Raw genomic sequence first — 12,622 nt, 5'->3', positions numbered from 1 at the left:
TCTGCTGTGTTGGAAAGAAAAGGAATGGCCCTTTAGCAAAAATGAAACGGTACAAGCTGAGACCCCAAGAGACCCCAAAACTGTGAAAGGAGAGACAGAACCACTGAATGAGCCCGGAACTATACCTGTCTGAGCTACAAAGGCAAAAATCTTTTTTTTTACAACTTTACCTATTTTGTGTACATTTGTATTTTGAATACTCAGACTTGATCCAACAGAGTAGCAAACAAACTGTTCAGAGATGTATTATTCTCTTTGGCCTTATTGGCAAATGTTTCTTTTACTAGTTGGGGGACTCCGTGACATGATCCAAAGTCCTTTCCCTCATTTACCCATGTTTCCTTTATATACATGTTTTAATAGGCTGCACTGTATGCAGATGGGATAAAATTAATGATCTTTGTTTTCTGTGGTAATATGTGTTGATGGCCCCTTGGACTGAAGCTTCTTCCTATTGTGAAGCATACCTTTTTTTGGGGGAGCTCAAATTTAAGCTACTTCTTAAATCATATCTTTGCGCCTTTTTAAATCAAACGTTATATAAAATACACAATCCAATTTGTTTTTACATGATCTTTAAAGTACATGACAGAGCTAGTATACTAATTTTCACTGTATTCATGCCCAAATTATTCAGTTTGCTTGAAGCAATAATATTTAAGTATCAATAATTAAGTATTGTCTTCCAGATCAGAAATAGACAGTGCTTATTATTCAGCTGAAGTGTATGAAAGGACATTTGATAATTTGTAAGATTCATAGAGCATTGCAGCAATATGAAGAACCAAACTTTTTGAACTTAAGAATATGGCTGTCCTGGTTAATGGCTGAATTGATTAGTTGCCATTCAGCAAGATTTTAATCATTCGGTAAAATAAACTTTAATATTTTGATATATTTTACCCTCTGCAAAACACACTCAGGAATGTTATCCTACTAAAGTATCACAATTAATCTAATGGTCAAACCTTTTGGTTCTGATTACCTAACTAGAGAATTGAGGTGTCATTTAGGGCTGACCCTATATCTGAATTGGTTTTGTTAGCTTCATTTTATTGAGCACATCAGCCAGCTTGGTTTAACATATATAACTTTAAAATTCCATCATTTACTGGGTGTAATGCTGCTGTGCATTCAAATTTCATGCAGCAAAAAACTACATTGAAATTCTTTAAGTGGAAAGATCGTTGGCAGTTAGACACTAATTTTTATGAAGTAACCTGAGCCAATAGTAAAAGTTGTCTTTATTCAAGAACTACCACAATTAAACATATTGCAGAATATTTGGCCGCCTCACTGGCGGGTGAATATATTTCTTGTAATGTCCTCATGGGCTGATCTAGACAGAATTGAGATGGACCAACCAACATAACAATACTCCATAGCTAATGTATAACTTTTTTAACTAATATATTTACTCGTATGTTACTGAGAGTTTGTGGGTGCAGAGGTACCCTGCTACTGGCTAATATAGGGAATGTAGTTTGTAAAAGCAGTGGACCGGCATAAAAATCATGGATACCAGGTATGCTTTAAAATATGTTCAAAAGCAACAAGTCCACATGTGTCAATATGTTCTTCAATACATCAACACTGCATAAGACTTGATTAGAAAGTGTGATGTGTAAAAGCAGAAATGCAATGAAATGAGCAGCTCTTTATACGATGTGTGTTAACAAAGAGACTTCAGGATTTGATTATTTACAGGTAAATTAGTTTATAATCTGACTGATAATTAAATATTTACCATGTATTTTTAAATCTAATAAATTGTTGCTTTGAAAACCGACTTTGTAGATTTGCACTGGGGAAAGGCAGAAAATCCTGTTCACAAATATAGGTGTTCCTCTGTGTTTCTAATTATTCTACATCAAACAAAATTTGTTTTTCCATAGAGTAACCTGCTTTCAGCATTCCAAAAGGAATTGAATACATTGCCATTTTTTTCTGATATTTTAGAAAACTAAATGCTGTTCTTTTCTGTAGGTAAACCTCCACCATAAAAGTCTATTGCAGTATAATATTCTCAGACCTGCAGTGTAATAGAAAAACGACCAATTATTTTAAATATAATTCCCCCCCTCCCCATTCTCCTGTTGTTGTAATTAACAACCAATCAGCTGTCCTGGGTTAAATATAAAGAAAAACAATGTGGGTGCCCCCTACTTGTCTATCCGCTTGTTATTGAGCGATGCTTTAAACCGAGGTAGGATAAACATGGTTATTGAATGTTGTTGGATTTAACATATTCTCAATCTGGCATAACAGATTCTGATGTGGCTTTATACATTGTATGCACGTGTATGCATTTTGTATGTTACATGTCTCAAAGCAATCTGAAGAAACACTATTGAATATTCTATATGATTAACAATGTTTTGTTAGAATTTTCACGGATATGGTGAAAGCAAATTTCTAGTGAAGGGGCTTTCTTTGTCTTTTAGCAAAATATAACTTGTAACAAATGTGCATGTTCCAAAATTCATGAGGATTAGTTTGCAGCATTGTGGTGTAGCAGTTAGTGCTGTTGCCTCAATTCCAGAGACCCAAGCTTAACCTTAACATCAGGTGTTGTCTGTGCAGAATTTGTGCATTTAGTGACAATGTGGGTTTCCTCTGGTTGCTTCAGTTTCCTTTCGCATTGCACGATCAAGTGGCCTCTGTTAATTATCCCTTGGTGTACATCAACAGCAAAAACAATCAAAAGGGGGTTGGGGTGAGAAATGTGATGGAAGGGTATGGGGCATGTTGGTTTTCTTCCCCAGATGCCAGCACAAACTAAATGGCTACATTTTCACTATTGGTAAAAATAAGTTTTTTGTCATGTCTATGACTAATCTCATGACACTGATGTTGATCATATTGATTTATTAATTAGTTTAATGTTGTTGTAACTAGTAATTGGTTGTTGAAGGACCATAATGTTTCTGTGAGTGAGGATTGGTGCTGTTGTCTATCAAATCACTTTGCAAGTATCACTGTTCAGTCATAAAAAAATATTTTGTGGGACCTGAGGAAGGAATCTGACTGCTATTGGGGCGAGATGATCGGTAGCCCGGTGTAGATTGTCTCTGGTTTGAGGTCTCAGTCAGCTTCAGTCTAAATTGAGCTCCAAGGAGCGGGGATAAAGTGCCTTTAAAAACATGTCATTAGCAGGAAGAGCAACCAGTCTTTGGCTTCATGGTGAATATCAATGGATTATAATGCTGCTATGTTGCAGGTGGGAAAAGTCAAGTGTTGTTATTTCATGTTGGCTGTCAAGGTTATGCTGTGACTGTTAATTGCACTGTTGCATTGCTAGTTTTTATTGTGAATCGCAGTTTCTTCCAACTTTAAGATTAAATACAGAATTGGTACATAGCTTTGGTTGGTCAACAGGTAAATCAGGAAATAAAGATTTTGATAATAATGGAGAATGATTGGAAGCTATATCTAATATTAATTAATTTTAGATTTTGATGAATTTCTATCGTAAGTAGCTGTAGAACTAAATGGCAATGATATTTAGATCCACATCTGGATAATTGATCTTGGATTTGGTTAATTTGATTTTTGGATTGAATATGAAGAATTGCTGTTGAAATGATAATTGGCTAAATCATTTGCTATTAGAAAATACTACGTGCCAATTGTTTTTAACAAAAAATTGTTGCTTATATATCAAACAAGATTAAATAATATTGCAATGGAAAATATTTAGTGAAGCATTTTGGTTCCATGAAGGTTCTAAGATTTACATGGCTCTCATTGCCAATAATGTACATCTATTGATGAATCAAAGGTTTACTGTATTCCCGTGTTATCCTTCAGTTTATAATTGTATATTCATAATTTTTTTTTTAATTGTGTTGGGGGAAAATTAGTTTTTAGATGTCAATACTTTTATTTGCTCACTTTGTACTGAAGCAATTTTATTGATATTAATTCCTTTAAATCACACTACTATGTTATCAGAAAATATGTTTGCAATGGTAACACATTCAGTACGTGGACATACAAGCGCATTGTAAAATGTAGTAGGCACATTGCCGGGCAGGCAGATGCAAAGGTTTATTGGGTCCTTATAAATTCCAATAATACATATTTGGGATCATTTACTAAGATTGTGCTTCAACTATGATTATGTATAATTTGTTTTACATGCTCGTGTTTCTTTGTACCTCTGTAATTCAAATGAATAAAACCCCTTAAAATCATGTGACTTCTGTGTGCTGTTTGTCAGGTCACTGGGAAACAAGGCAGATAGCTCATAAAAAAGAACCGTATTTTTTAATCCATCTCTGAAATCAGTACAGAAATTCATCCAGGAAATATAGCTGGTACCAGTTTGATTCTGTGTTAGTAAGAGCAACAGAATAGTCACTTGCATCCCCAAGAAGGAAGTGCCACTCCTCAGGAATCTGTAGACTGCAAAGTGAAACAGACCAGCCTTGATAGAGATTATGTTTGGCCAGCTGCCAACCAGACTCCAGAGGTGTATCTGAGGGCAATAAAAGCCCAGTAGACTTGACGGGCAGAGATCCTAAATTGTGAAACGGCAATTCTGCCATTCAGCCCATCATGTTTGTACCACCATGATGCCAAACTAAGGTAATCCCATCTTCCTGCATGCCGTTCGTATCCCTCCAATTATGTCCTCTACTAATTGACATTTCCACTCTGGGATAAAGACTCTGACTGTCGATCATATCCATGCCTCTCATTTTATATATTTCAGCTTACCCCTTGACACCCCTCCCCCAAAAACATGTGGCATATCTAAAGTTGTGTGCAGCTGCAACACGTCCTGAATATCATGTCTGAAGGAAGGTCTCAACCCGAAACGTCACCCGTTCCTTCTGTCCAGAGATGCTGCCTGCCCCGCTGAGATACTCCAGCTTTTTGTGTTCATCTTTGGTTTAAACCAACATCTGTATTTCCTTCTTACAAATTTTGCCTGCAACATGACCTGCTAACTTTTATTTACCCAATGCCCTGACCATTGAAATCAAGCATGCTGTATGCCATTTTTACCACCCTATTCAAGAGATTCCTCTACATCAGTGTTCCTCAGGGTCCTGCAATGTTCCACATTACCTAGTGCCCCGAGTGCTTTTCTATGTGAAGGATAGATAAAGGAAATCCAGTTCATGTGGACTTTCAGAAGTTGCCACAAAAAAAATCAAATTAGAGTTTTATACAGCAAGTAATGTACTGCCATGGATTGATTAAGGGGCAGTAAACAACATGAATAAATGGATATTTTTGTGCTGGGGAGGCTGTTACTATTATCATATCTTGAATAAGTGTTGACGTCCATGCTAATCTCAATGAAAAGACGAGTGATGTATTGAAGTTTATCCTATGCTTCGATATACAACTTTATTCCCAGGAGGGAAATTGGTCTGCCAACAGTCATAAAACTGAACAAGATCCATGAAACATGAAATTATAGTGACGAGTGGAAGGTCCAGGATTCCAGGGGGGGGGGGGGGGGGGGTGATTTTTTAAAAATAGAAATGCAAGGTTGTGAACTTTGTAGAAAGAAAGTGCAAAATTTTGCAAATGGCGAGAGATTGAAAGATGTTTATATTTAGAGGCACCATGGAATTTTGGACACATTCTAATTTAAGGCAGTGAAATTAAATGCACTGGAATTTGAGTTCAAGAGTAAAGATGTCTTGTTAATTGTACAGGGCTGCCCACTCTCGCGGTTTGAGCGTGAGAATCACGCATTTGGCCAAATTTTCACACTCTCATGCTGATCTCAAATTTCTCACACTCTGCCGTGAGAAATTCTGTGATCAACGAAATTTTCAAACTGCATGGACCGAGGGTGTTGGAGAGGCGGGGCTGAGGGAGGGATGGAAGCAGAAGCAGCGGCGGGGACAGATGCGGACGGGGAGCCGGAGCTGGCGAGTGTTTGCCGGACTGGCGAGTCGCTCGCTGCAGCTCTGGCCATGGAGCAGCCTCTGTTCAAGAGTTCCGGGCCGTCGGAAGCGTTGCGCCACTGCCGTGAGAATCTCTGTATCGAATTCGCCCAAGTGACCGGCATGGATCAGGCTGAGGCTCGGTGCATCCTGGAGGACAACCAGAAGTAAGTACCAAGCACTGGGTAGACACAGTGGAAGATAGTGGCCTTCAAATGGGGGTGGTTGGAGAAAGCATCCTGCTTGCCTGCTAGATTTTCACTTAATGGAACTGCAGGAAAAATGTTCCCGATGTTGGGGGAGTTCAGAACCAGGGGTCAGTTTAAGAATAAAGGGTAGGCCAGTTAGGACTGAGATGAGGCCAACTTTTTTCATACAGAAAGTTGTGAATCTGTGGAATTCTCTGCCACAGAAGGCAGTGGAGGCCAATTCACTGGATGTTTTCAAGAGAGTTACATTTAGTTCTTGGGGCTAACGAAATCAAGGGATATGGGGAAGAAACAGGAAAGAGGTGTTTAAGAGGGAACTGCAGATGCTGGAGAATCGAAGGTTACACAGAAAAGCTGGAGAAACTCAGCGGGTGCAGCAGCATCTATGGAGCGAAGGAAATAGGCAACGTTTCGGGCCGAAACCCTTCTTCAGACTGATCAGGGGTGGGGGTGGGTGGGGACAAGAAAGGGAAAAGGAGGAGTAGCCGGAAGGCTGGAGGGTGGGAGGAGACAGCAGGGGAGCTGAGGAAGGGGAGGAGACAGCAAGGACTAACAGAATTGGGAGAAGTCGATGTTCATGCCCCCGGGGGGTGCAGACTCCCCAAACGGAATATGAGGTGCTGTTCCTCCAATTTCCGGTGCTGCTCGCTGTGGCCATGGAGGAGACCCAGGACAGAGAGGTCGGAGGCGGAGTGGGAGGGGGAGTTGAAGTGCTGAGCCACCGGGAGGTCAGCTTGGTTATTGCGGACCGAGCGGAGGTGTTCGGCGAAACGATCGCCCAACCTCCGCTTGGTCTCACCGATATAGATCTGCTGACATCTAGAGCAGCGGACGCAATAGATGAGGTTGGAAGAGATGCAGGGTAAACCTCTGTCGCACCTGGAACGATTGCTTGGGTCCTTGAACGGAGTCGAGGGGGGAGGTAAAGGGACAAGTGTTGCATCTCTTGCGGGTGCAAGGGAAAGTGCCCGGGGAGGGGGTGGACCGAGAGGGAAGGGAAGAATTGACAAGGGAGTTATGGAGGGAGCGGTCTTTGCGGAAGGCAGATATGGGGGGAGATGGGAAGATGTGGCGAGTGGTGGGGTCACGTTGGAGGTGGCGAAACTGACGGAGGATTATTTTTTGTATGTGATGGCTGGTGGGGTGAAAGGTGAGGACTAGGGGGACTCGGCCCTTGTTGCGAGTGCGGGGATGGGGAGAGAGAGCAGTGTTGCGGGGTATGGAAGAGACCCTGGTGCGAGCCTCATTTATGGTGGAGGAGGGGAACCCCCGTTCCCTGAATAGTGAGGACATTTCAGATGTCCTGGTGTGGAACGCCTCATCCGTGGAGCAGATGCGGCGTAGACGGAGGAATTGGGAGTAGGGGATGGAGTCCTTACAGGAAGCAGGGTGGGAAGAAGTGTAGTCCAGATAGCCATGGGAGTCAGTGGGTTTATAGTGTATGTCGGTTAGAAGTCTATCACCTGCAATGGAGATAGTGAGGTCAAGGAATGGTAGGGAAGTGTCGGAAATGGTCCAGGTGTATTTCAGTGCCGGGTGGAAATTAGTGGTGAAGTGGATGAAGTCAGTCAGTTGTGTGCGGGTGCAGGAGGTGGCACCAAAGCAGTCGTCGATGTAGCGGAGGTAGAGGTTGGGGATGGGGCCCTGGTATGTATTGAACAAGGATTGCTCGACGTAACCTACAAATAGGCAGACATAGCTGGGGCCCATGCGTGTGCCCATAGCTACGCCTTGTATTTGGAGGAAGTGGGAGGAGTCGAACGCAAAGTTATTGAGGGTGAGGACCAGCTCCGCTAGGCGGAGGAGAGTGTCAGTGGCTGGGTATGGGTTGCTTCTCTGGTCGAAGAAGAACCGGAGGGCTGTGAGACCATCGTGGTGGGGGATGGAGGTGTATAGTGATTGGACGTCCATGGTGAAGATGAGGGGGTGAGGGCCTAGAGGTACTGATTTTAGATGAACAGCCATGATCATATTGAATGGCAGTGCTGGCTCAAAGGGCCGAATGGCCTATACCTGCACCTATTTTCAATGTTTCTATGTTTAAGTATATGGCAATAAAACTCGACCTCTTGATTTTGAAGCATTCATGCATGGTGGAGGTATAATGTAGTCACAGAGTGATACAGTGTGAAAACAGGCCCTTCAGCGCAACTTGCCCACACCCGCCAACATGTCCCAGCTCCACTACCTGCTTTTGGTCCATATCCCTCCAAACCTGTCCTATCCATGTATCAGTCTAACTGTTACTTAAATGTTGGGATGGTCCCCGCCTCAACTACCTCCTCTGGCAGCTTGTTCCATATACCCACCATCCTTTGTGTGAAAAAAGTTACCCCTTAAAAAGTTACCTCTTAAAAATACTTGAAACAAAATTAATTGAAATCATACTTCTACAATGCACTAAAACATGATTTTAATACATTGTTTCAAAAAGTCTGTACCGTGGGAGGGGGGTGGGGCCTCCCTCCCACACCCTCCCCCCACTCAGTTGCTACACTACCTCGCCCCCAAGGTCAGTGATCGCTCAGCCTCCCCGCTTTCAAAACACACTCTCTGGCCCCTCTAGTTCAGACAGAGATCACAGTCAGGTGTGTGCAGGGATCTTCAATGTAAATGTAATTGGGAGTGGGGAGCATTGGAACAAAAATTTGCCCTCTGTACATATTAACTGTAATATAATGTATGCATGTTGGTAGGTGCAATCAAAACAACGTTTTTTGTGATTATTGTTGTGTTATGAATACCATAGAAAATATTATGTACTCTCAAGATCACATAAAATAGAATAATATTGCTTAAATATATAGTTATTGGGCTTTGCATTTCGGAAAAGTCCCAGCTGAGAGGAAGACGGCAAAATACTGAAAATATTTGGAGTGAAAATGGCTTCAGGACAGTTCGCTAGGAAAATGAAGGAAATGGTAACTGAATACATACATCTGAGTGAGTATAATTTTATGGATGAGAAATTATGTTCAACCAATTGATGACTTCTTTGACAAAGTAACTAGCATGTTAGATAACAAGGAAGCCAATGGATGTGGCAGATTTTGTTATACAAAATTTAGTGAAGTGCCCCATAAAAGATTACCGCATTAGATAGGCACCTGCGGACTTGAACATAATAGGTTAAGTCCCGGGGGTCAGATATGGGGTTTTATGTGTGGGCCAGATATATTGTCAGTGCAGAGGGGCAAGTCCAAGTGTGCATCCAGAGTCATGGTCTGGAATAGTACAAGGTGTGCCGTCAAAGCTGAGACAATGGTAGTGTTCAGCACTAGGAACCTAAGCAGGTAAGCAGCTATGATCAGGGTAGTATAGGGGGCCAGGTGTAAGGCTGGACTCAGGGTCAGGGATGCCGGGGTCAGGAGTAGTACCCGGTGTGCCGTGAGACCCAGGTTGGTCAACATGGGCCAAGTGTTTGAATATAATCTGATTTTCATACATGGATATATTAAGATCATTCATGTGCTGCACCTGTTGATCAGAGCCTGGCTCTACTGTGGAATGTAATTAGTAATGTAATTTAGCCAAACCTTATTCATAGATAATCCAATTTAAAGCATAAATATTGCATTCAAGTGTAAGTTAAAATACTTGCTTCAGTATGCACCAGATTGCACAATTTCAAGCTGAAAAATGCAAAAGCTCTGTACCAATGGGAGGAGATCCCCCCCTCCCCCCTCCTCGGTTGCTACACTCCCTCAGGCTTGGTCTCTTGCAATTTCTCACTCCCAACTCTCACCCAATGTTGGCAGCTCTGATTATATATGGTCCTGGTGAAACATCATCTGAAATAATATGTACAATTCTGGGGGCTGCTCCTGGAAAAAAAAGATACTGCAGTAGAGGTTCTCTAAATTCCTGGAATCGTGACTTCATCGGGTCAAGAGAAATTGAGTGGACTCGATCTTTGCTCTCTACATGTCTCAGTGAACCCATTTTTAAAAAATTGGGCTCATCACAGTAGATGCGATGTTGATGTTTTTGAATTCCCTACCACAAATGGCTGAAAGCATGGTCAGCAATCGCTTTGGTTACCTTAATATCCAAGACAGTGGTAGAATTTGGTATATGAAGGTGTGTGGCATGTATATCTTACCAAGATGAAAGCCAATATAAAAGGAGCCAGTATGAATGGACTGATTTAGGTCTTGACAAACTGAAACACTAACTCTCTCTGCAGATGGAGCAGCTGCTTTCAGAAACATCCCCTCTGTTACGGGCGCAAACAGTCCTTCTATTAGATTAGGTACTGTCTGTTTCATTTCCCCAATTGTGGTCATTGGACCTTGTCTATGGAACTGATGTGATACAATGCTGAGAATTCCTTCTCACCATAGATGCTGCCTCACCTGCTGTGTTACTCCAGCATTTTGTGTCTACCTCCGATTTACCAGCATTTGCAGTTCTTTCTTAAATCGCATTCTATATCTTTCCCTTTGGTTACACTTGACTTTGACTTCATTGTATTTATGTAGGGTATATCTGATCTGTGTGTATAGCATGCAAAACAAAGCTTTATTACATTTTTGGAGCATTATAGGTACATGTGATGATAATAAACCAAAATCTAAAAGATGCTCCTGGACCTGAATGTTCCCATAATTTTCTGTTCACTATTTGATTGACCTCTTTTTATTTGTTTTGTTATGGTATTGCTATCAATTTAGGTTGCTGTTCATAATGTGAATTCCCCCCCCCCCCCCCCCCCCCCCTCACATCACAACAGCTACATGCAGGCAGGAGAATGAGGTTGAGAGGGAAAACATAGATCAACCTTGAATGGATGGCAGAGTAGATTCAATGGGCTGAATGGCCTAATTCTGCAATGGTCAACTCTAATGAAAGATTGCAGAATTGTAATTGCATTGAAGATTACATTTGGACATTCAAACTACTAGCCCAAGTAAAATAATGCATTATTATGTTTAATGTTTTATGTGTCATTCCTAACTGTCACTGTATGTCATGTTGTCACTTGCGGGTGGAGCACCAAGGCAAATTCCTTGCATGTGAATACTTGGCTAATAAACTTATTCATTCATTCAGTCAGTGCCCATTTCCACTGAATTTCTAAGCTTACCAAGTTACAAATAAACCCCTCAAATGACTATTGGACAGGCATGGTGTTGACTAGTGATACTAATATGGCAACGGATAAACCAGTGGATAAAAGCCTCAAAAGCACTCTTTGTCAACACACCAACATTTTTTAATTAATTTTTCACACCTCGGATGCTAAGTCTGTCCAGTATCTACAGCTTTTGTTTTGTATTCAATTGATCATTTTCAGATGGGACGGTAATTTTATTGTATTCGCAAGAGTCTGTTTTCAGAACATTCCCACTATTGATATTAAGCCTTGTGCTTATGTATATCTAACCTCAGTTTGCAGATGATGCAAAACTAAGATATGTAGTACAATCAGAATAGCAACAGATTACAGACATCTGGTGAAATGGGCAAAAGCAGGGAAGGGTGGATTTGAAGGGTAATATGGCATGCTTTAAAAGGAACAGACAGCTGTAGACACACACACCTTTGAAGTTATACTACAACTTGAGACTTTAAACCATGAAACTGGCAAGCTTTTTAAATAGAGGAACAAATCACAAACAGTGGCAAATGATACTAAGATTGAAATGGACAGATGTCCACAACCCAAAAGAACATTCACTCAGGACAACACATTTGATATGAGTATAGCAGCAGCTACTAAGGGTCTCACTGATCTGAGGAGACAGGAAAATACATGATTAGTCTCCTGAGAGCAGATGAAATTTAAGCAGGGATTCTATAGAAATTCTCTAACAGTTCTTTAAAATTAAATTAAATGATAAACCATTTCCAGTACCAGATGAAAAATAGCAAAAGATGCTGAAAAGCTGAACATCCAAAAATGTTGGAAATATTTACCAGGTCAGACAGTAAGAAAATAAAACAGTTTCAGGTCAAAGACTCTTTTCAATTCTAATTCTGGCCCAGTAACCAGAGGGTGCAGATTTGTGATTAGCAAAAGAATATGGAGCAACACAAGGGAACACTGTTACACATTTGTGATCTGGCAGAAAGAAAGATGGAAGTAGGTTCTATAATAATGTTTTAAGAGAAGAAATACTTGAAATCAATAACGTGCACAGATGTGTGGGAAAAGACTACAAAATAAAACACCAAAAAAGTGCCAGAAATGCACAGATCAGGTACCACTTGATAAAAGAGCATCTACCCAAAGCATTACTTGTTTCTCCCACTGCAGATGCTACCTGGCCTGACTAATATTTACAGCACTTTCCATTTTATTTCAGATTACTAGCTTCCGCATTTTTCTTTGTTCTGACAGTGAATGGTTGGCTTTTGGACAAGAGGAAAACACAATTATGATTCCAGGTTCCCACTCACTGACAAGGAACTACAAACTGTAATTATAGGTATATTACTGGCAGGATCAGGCTTGCAAACAGCTTGGCATCTTTTGTTTCAATGCCATTGAATGAAGAAGTG

This window comes from Leucoraja erinacea, chromosome 2, assembly GCF_028641065.1.
Source record: "Leucoraja erinacea ecotype New England chromosome 2, Leri_hhj_1, whole genome shotgun sequence".
Taxonomy (NCBI): domain Eukaryota; kingdom Metazoa; phylum Chordata; class Chondrichthyes; order Rajiformes; family Rajidae; genus Leucoraja; species Leucoraja erinaceus.
Note: the sequence above shows the minus strand (reverse complement) of the source record.